Raw genomic sequence first — 7,875 nt, 5'->3', positions numbered from 1 at the left:
GCAGAAGGAGCAAATACAGAGGCAAGGGTCTTTTGTAGAAAGAGAAAAAGCTTTATTGTAGGGCGGCCAAGCAAGGAGACAGGAGGCAATGCTCAGATCGGTCTCTCCATCAAAGTTTTGATTGGGGTATTTATTGTGGAAGTAGGGAATAGTGGTGGGGGGAGGCTCAGAAATGATTGGTGGAAAGTAAACGTAAGTTTCACGAGTTCTTTGTGCAGGCGTGACTGTCCTTCATGCTTCTTAATGGGCTGCATGTCCAAATGTGGGGGGCAGGAGTGGGGTTTCTGTGTGTTGCAGGCAGTGAATTTTCAACCTGAAATGTCTAAAGTTCACTATTGGTCTTTCTAGTCCTTCAATGCGCCTGCGCAAGGCTCAGTGAGCAAGTTGTTTGCATTTCTGCGGTTTCCTTATTGTTCTGCAAAACAAGCTTGGGATCTTCGTTAATCATTTTGTTTCATTTTTGTTTCTACCTTGAGGGTGCAAGATGCATTATATGGTTCCGAAAGGATTTCTCCCCCCAGAAAATGTAAAGAACTGTAGACGAAATTATTCAGTCCATCTAAGAAAGAGATGAAACATTTTATTCAAGCCAAATTGAGAATTATAAACCGGGAATAGCCTCTCAGAAAGTTCCAAGAACTGTTCCATCTGTTAGAAGTCAAAGCACACTTATATAAGCTTTTTGAGACAGAGAGCTGCACATTAAATGACGTGTTATTGACAGTTTACACAAGCCATATTTGTAAGTACAAAATGGTGGGTCACTGTGACCCCTTACAAGATCAGGAAGAACTGTTACGTTTAAAGGGGTTGCTTTGTTGGTGCTCGGAAGATGTCACTGTTTATGGTTGAGCAGGTATTCCTGCCAATGGGGAGGTTTGGTCGATGTAAAATGCAGATACACAATGCGCAGTAGAGGGGAGATAGGAAACCAAAAGGCAGAGAAAATTTTTTATGTTCAAATTTTTTTTGTCTTGCCATAAAATGTGAATTTTATTTCACAGAACTCTTGCAATTTTATAATAAAAAGACAAAGATCCCAACGTGTAAAAGACTTGACAGATATCTCACCAGGGAAGATATACAAATAGCCAATAAGCACATGAAGATATGCTCAACATCATTAGTCATCAGGCAAATGCAATTCAAAGCCACAGTGACAATCTACTGCACACCAACTAAAACAGTTGCAATGGAAAAAATGATAACACCAGATGCTGGAGAGGATGCAGAGCGACTAAAACTCTGATTCACTGCTTTTGGGTGTGTTAAAGAGTATAACAACTTTGGGAGACAGTTTGGCAATTTCTTATGAAGTTAAACATATACTTACCATACAAGCCAGCCACTGCACTCCTAGATACAATGACTTTTATTTGTAATAGCCTCAAAATGGAAATAGACCCAGGGTCCACCAACAAAAGAACAGATTAACAAAATGTAGTATAGTCATACAATTAAATACTACTCTGTAATAAAAAAAAGGATATAATTTCACTTATTTGTGAAATCTAAAAAAAAAAAAAAAAAAAAAGATACAAATCAACTTATTTATAAACCAGAAACAGATGCACAGACAGAAAACAAACTATGGTTACCAAAGGAGAAAGGAGAGGAGAGGGATAAATTAGGAGTTTAGGAGTAACATATACACACTGCTATATATAAAATAGATAAAGAACAAGAACTTACTGTATAGCACAGGGAACTATAGTCAACATCTTTTAATAACCTAGAATGGATAAGAATCTGGAAAAGAATATATATATATATAACTGAGTCACTTTGCTGTACACTTGAAATGTATTACAATCAACTATTTTTCAATTTTAAAAAAGGGGACAAATTGATGAAACATGAATCTTGAGAGTCATTGTTATGAAGTTCACCAAAACCATGCTAAATGAAAGGAGAGAGACCTAACAGTATCTCTTACTGTAAGATTCCACTTATATAATGCTCTAGAGCCAGCAAAACAAATGATATTTTCTTCAGGAGAAATTTTAACTGGGAAGGGACACATGGGAAATTTCTGTGGTGATGAAGATATTCCATGACTTTGTAGACGTGTGGATTATACTAACATATGCATTTATCAAACCTTTGATGTACACACTTAAGATTTCTGTATTGCACGGTGTATAAATTATATTCAATGAAAAATACTTTTTTTAAAATTTCCTATCTTATTTTTTGTCAAACAGATAGGACCTGATATGTTTCCCTGTCTATGGAGTTAACTTAATGTAGCCAGATTTGAGCTATCATTTAAAGAAGTTTTAAAATGTCTTTTTCCCCCCAAAGACTTTAGGGATTTAAATAATTCATGTTCACAGATATGAACCTAACTTTAAATAGGACTTCGCCTACTTAGTGAGTGAGGATCATTCACTAGCAGGTGTAAAGCAACTGTGCAGTGGGGAAGTGCCTGAGCATTACAGGAAGCCTGACTAATGGAATCATTATCACACGGAGCATGATTTTATAGTGTTGCAAATGTGTTAAGCTTTTTAAGCCAGGGGGACCTGATTTCTATTTTGCTGGGATGCCTTAAACAATGGGTTATTCTAAAATGATTAGTCGACGTATATTTATTAAGAACTCACAGATGACCCAGCCCTCCCCAGAGCTACTTGGCAAATACCAATATAGTGCTGAGACTAATTTTCTAACAAACATATCAGTCTCATTTATCTAATTCAATGTTGTCCTTGTAAGTCCTTGGATCTAGATCCTCATTTAAATGATATGCTTTTTGCTTAAAACCTTAAGAGCTAATTTTAAAAAGCACCTGAAAAAAGTTATTACAGATTTTTAAAATCAGCTTAATCATACTCTTTATTCAAATATAGTTCCAACTTATACTTGATTATTATGTTTTTAAAACCCTATCCTCAAAAGATGGTAATTTGATACCATTGAGAATATTTGCAAGCTCCATTTGTGGTTCCTAGTATTATTTCTAAGAACTACATTATTAGTTTATTTAAAAAATATTAAAGGAGTAGTTTCAAGGTAATTGGTACTCAAATGGGTAATAGGAATATAATATGAAAAATATACAACTTCTACTTATTCCTGCTCCAACTCTCAAGAGACAGAAATGCCAAGTGGTAACACAATCTTATAAGTCCATGCTAGAATTATGTGAAAGTTGCCATGTGGTCAGCGAAGGAGTCACAACTTCTTCACGGAGGTGGTAACAGAGGAGTTTGATAGGAAAACAAGGCACAGAAATTACCCTCAATAGAAAGAGCAGCAGGTGTGAAGGTATGAAGGCACGGAGACAAGACAGATACACTATGGTTAGAGATTTGCAAATATTCCACTATATCTGAAGCGCAGAGACCAGAAAAGTATTTAGGGCACCAGATAACGAAAATTAGTTCTTACAGGACAAGTTCGGAATTTCAGTTCTATCCCATGTGAGAACAGGAATCAGGGATATTTAAGCAGGGAACTCAGATGTCTATATTTGCATTTTTGAAAGATCCCTCTGCTGCCAGTGACTAAGAAGGCCTTAAATGTCCCTTCAGCTTGACTAAACTTTAGGCAGATTTCTTCTGGTCTTTAGGGCCCTGACCTCCCTGTCTTAGAACATTTACTTTAGAAAACTTGTAATTGCATGTTCTCTCTCTGTTTCTTTGAGATGTATGTAAATCTTCTTAAAAGCCTCTTGCCGGTTTTACAACCCAGGGAATGTCTTCCTCAAGGACCTAGGGACCATCTCTTTGAAATGTAATCATCAATAAGATAGCCCCTCCATCTCCCAGCCTCTGCAGGAGGGTGGAGTCTACTTGTTCCAAAACTACCTCTTATTATGAAGGTAGGAGAAAGTTTACTTTTCCAATGGGTAAGACCAGTTAGCAAACCCTGGTTGGCAGGCAGGGTGTCATACAATTCCTCCCAGCTCTTCAAAACTCTCCAGCCTTTCATTTCAGTGGAGTTGAGTGCCATCTTTACCCTGTAACAATCAATAGTCTTGAATAAAGTCTTCCTTGCCTGTTTAATTTTTGTTCAGTTCAATTTTGAGTTTGACACCAGTTTGGATAATGGTTTTACAGGTAATAGATAAAGGGGAGAGGGCACTGGATACAGGCGATTAGTTACGAATCCATTAACATAAAGCAAGTAGAACTATTGAGATTTCATTAACAAATTAGCTGAAGAAGAGACAAAAGTAAGAAATATTTAGTGTAGTGTCTAAAGGACTTGGTGACCATGGATTTTTAGACAAGGATGGAGAATGATTCTCAAGGTTTTGATAAGAAGCAAATTTTTTGACCTAGTGAATCTTGCTAAAAAGGAATGATGAAGCAAGTTTAACTTTGATGTATAAAAATGGAAATGGGTAAGTGTATTTTTGTCATTTCAACTCCCTGGGTTGATAATCCGGGGACCCGCAGAAACTACATATCTCAGGCAAAGTTCCCCCACATGGATTGAAGACACAGACCATGGAGAAAAGAATGTGGTAGTGGGTAATGTTGGCAGAACTCATTTTGAGAAAATGGAAGTCCTTTCACACAGTTCTTCCTTTCTGCTCCAGCCATAAGTTCCTGTAAATATATTGCTGGTTGCTGAGGGGTATTAGGGGATAAGCATCTTGCATCTGCCCTCTACACTGGTCAAGGCAACCTCATCACTGTTATTATTTGATTAGATTTAATGCTGGAACCAAGGGTCCATTTGTGAGATATTGGCAAATAATAGGTTGAACAGATCTTCTGCCTATTTTCAGCTGGAACATAAAACTCTCTGTCTCCTGGGCCATTCTCTACATTTCATCGACAGACGGTGTCACAGTCGATTGCTATGCTCTTGTACCAGCATATAAAATCTAAAGCAGCTATCCAAGGGTGCATTAAATATAAAACGCCTGAGTCATTCTGTCTTACATGGAAACATATGGGAATCTTTGCTTCCTAATAAAGAAAACAATGGGGGTGGAGGCAGTCACTACGGGATTAATCTGAAACAAAAAGCTTCCAGGCTCAGCAAACAGCTTGAAATGTGCAACAGTTTTAGGCTGTTAACTTTCAAATAAAATGGAATTAGAGAGGGGGAGTATTCATTTCCCCCAAATTTCAAAAAAACTCAATTCCTCACCAACCCCCAGAGCCCAGATGAACTCCTCATTTTAATAGCAAGTTTCTTTAGACAATACTTCATCATCATGTTCAGGACACACTTTCTATCTTCAAAGACTGACCCCAGTTTACTCCCTAATTTCAGTCATTCTTTCACCAATAAACATCCAGAATGAATGTGCTTGATTTCATCTTCCCATTTGAAGCTTTTTAAGAGTCAGTCTGATGTGAGTAAGGCCATTTGGCTCCATCACTGAACTACACTGTACTTGGAATGGGGGACAGAAATGCAAGTGCTTTGAAACTGGGATGATTCTTAAATTCCAGAGGTTCTGCATTTGCCGTAGGGACAATTGAACTGATGGCATCATGTTCACGGAACTGGATTTGAGCAATTGCAGGATGAGCTACGCTGTTCCTACTTGGAAAAGTGTGAAGAAAGGAGAGAATACTTTTGCCCACATAGATGTAAACTTATGGAAGTTTATCCTCCATGAATTTATGCAAGCTCAATATTAAGCCCATAAATTAGAGAATGGAGCTACCTTGTACATGTTGACCTCCTTCCCTCCCTCCCTTTCTCCCTCCTTCCTTCCCTTCCTTCCTTCCATTCTCACTTCCTTCCTCCCTCCCTTCCATCCTTCCTTCCTACCATTTGTCCTTTTGTCTATCCTTCCTTCTGTACTTTCCTTGGTGATTAAAGATCACTAAGGTGTACTGTTGCTGCTTGATACTGTTGGCAAGAACTTTAAAGCAGTTCCAATCTGATGGTCTAAAAATTCGATTTCTCACTAAAACCAAAATAAAACTTTAGGGCTTCTAGTTGAAATCTCCTGTCTTTGAAGGTCTAGACATAAATCTTATTGATGGTATTATTTACTATGTTCTAGATCTAAATATTGAGAAGCAGTTTATTTTCATGCCAGTAGTCATATAATCAGTGGTCTCTAGTGAATTAGAAAATTTTTATTCCTTCCTTCCTTGTCCATAATTCAAAATAACAAACTCCAAACCATTGGATCTCAGGAACATATTTAGGCAGAAAGGATGTGCCATTCTACGTTGGAGTATGGAAAACATTGGCTAAAATGGATATGGCCACAAAATATTATTTAACTAGCATAAATACTTAGGAACCGACTGGTAGCAGATGGTTTTAGTTTTCTGAAGGCATATACCCCACATTCTACACACCCATCAACTACCTGCACTTTCTGGTCATCCATGTCAGCCCTTGTGGCAACACCAACATGGTTCAGTTCTGTTTATGAGAATTCAACTGATGGCAGCACAAGCAGTTCAAGCTATAAACAGTGGAAGGAAAGAAACAGAACCTTGCAGATAGTGGGATTTCATGACGTGGGTCTGGTGCATATTGTGACCTAACGAATAGTTTTCTTTTATGTATCTGAGGTTCACATTCCAATTACCCAAAGTCTGCTTCTCTCTCCACTTCAGGCAGATAAATGCCAAGGCGCCCTCTTGAAATAGGATATATAAGCCATCAGTTTCTTGTGAATGACTTTAAAGGAGTGAAATGAATATTTTATAGCCTTCTTGGGCAGGTTAACCATCAAGAGAGTGAACTGATTGACTGAATAGTTATTGGATTTCAGCAAAGCGCCAGGTCCACCTGCTTGTTGGTCTCTAGACACACCTGCTCTGGGGTGGAAAGTAAAATGACTTATACCTAAATTAATGTTATGCTAAGATACTTTGAATGTTTACAGTACAAATCAATCACAAATCAATCTTTAATGACATGTGCATCTCTGTTAGTGTAAAAAACTTAAAAATTAAAAAAAAAGCTTAAAAATTGCCAAAGCATCTTCTCTCAGAGAGCTTTGTTTTTCATAAGTACAGACAATTCCAATAAATTATGAATCCCAAAGAAAGGAACAATGTTGATAATTACTGATTTTCATTCACATTTGGTCCCATGTGTGCCAATCATACTTTTCTGGGAAGGAGATTGAAATAAAGGTCAATATGCTAAGCAGTAGTTCTAAGATAGTTTTTGTGTGTTTGAACTCCTATTAAGCAATGAATGTTCCATTTGTATGAAAAATATGCTATGTTAAAAATTTGTTTTTAACTTCTAAATGTAGATGGCACAACCACTGCTGAAAGCCTCGAAGGACGTGTGTGACACTACCACCACCAGTGTACATCTTCCAAGTGGTACTACGGGAAGGGAAGGCAATGTTTTCTGCCTAAGAAGGTATGTCTTATTCAAATGTGTTTCTTAAGGTCATGGTCTAATATTGCTGAGATGTTGTAATTCCAAAGTCTTCAAGAAAGTATTCCTGGTCAAAAGGGAGACTATGAAATTTTCAAGGTTTTAGCAATGTTGTTAAAGGAAGAGCTAATGTGTAAAGCTAAGCTTAGTATGAAAACCAGAGCAATAACTTCAAGTAGAAGATAGAAAAGAGGTGTCAGAAACAAACCCAGAAGGTGGCTAGTCTGTAGGCAGGATAGAACAGGAAATTGTGGCTAGTCCAGCTAGATTTTTCATATGGTAGGAATGTAGACATGTTACATGGTAAGAATCCTTTCTTGCTTCTTACTGTGTGTAATAAAAACAAGGACAATTTGAATGAAGACACATATAGAATGAGGCATTTCATTTTCTGTGTTATGTGAAAGGACAAGCAGACATAATGGAAAGTCCCCAGCTTTTCCTTTGTAGCTTTCTTCTTTTCTTTTCTTCCTTTCTTTCTCCCTTCCTTCCTTCCTTTTTCTTCCTTTCTTTCTCCCTTCCTTCCTTTCTTTTTCTTCCTTCCTT

The sequence above is a fragment of the Camelus dromedarius genome, chromosome 1, assembly GCF_036321535.1.
Source record: "Camelus dromedarius isolate mCamDro1 chromosome 1, mCamDro1.pat, whole genome shotgun sequence".
NCBI lineage: Eukaryota > Metazoa > Chordata > Mammalia > Artiodactyla > Camelidae > Camelus > Camelus dromedarius.
This window is presented reverse-complemented; position numbering follows the sequence as displayed.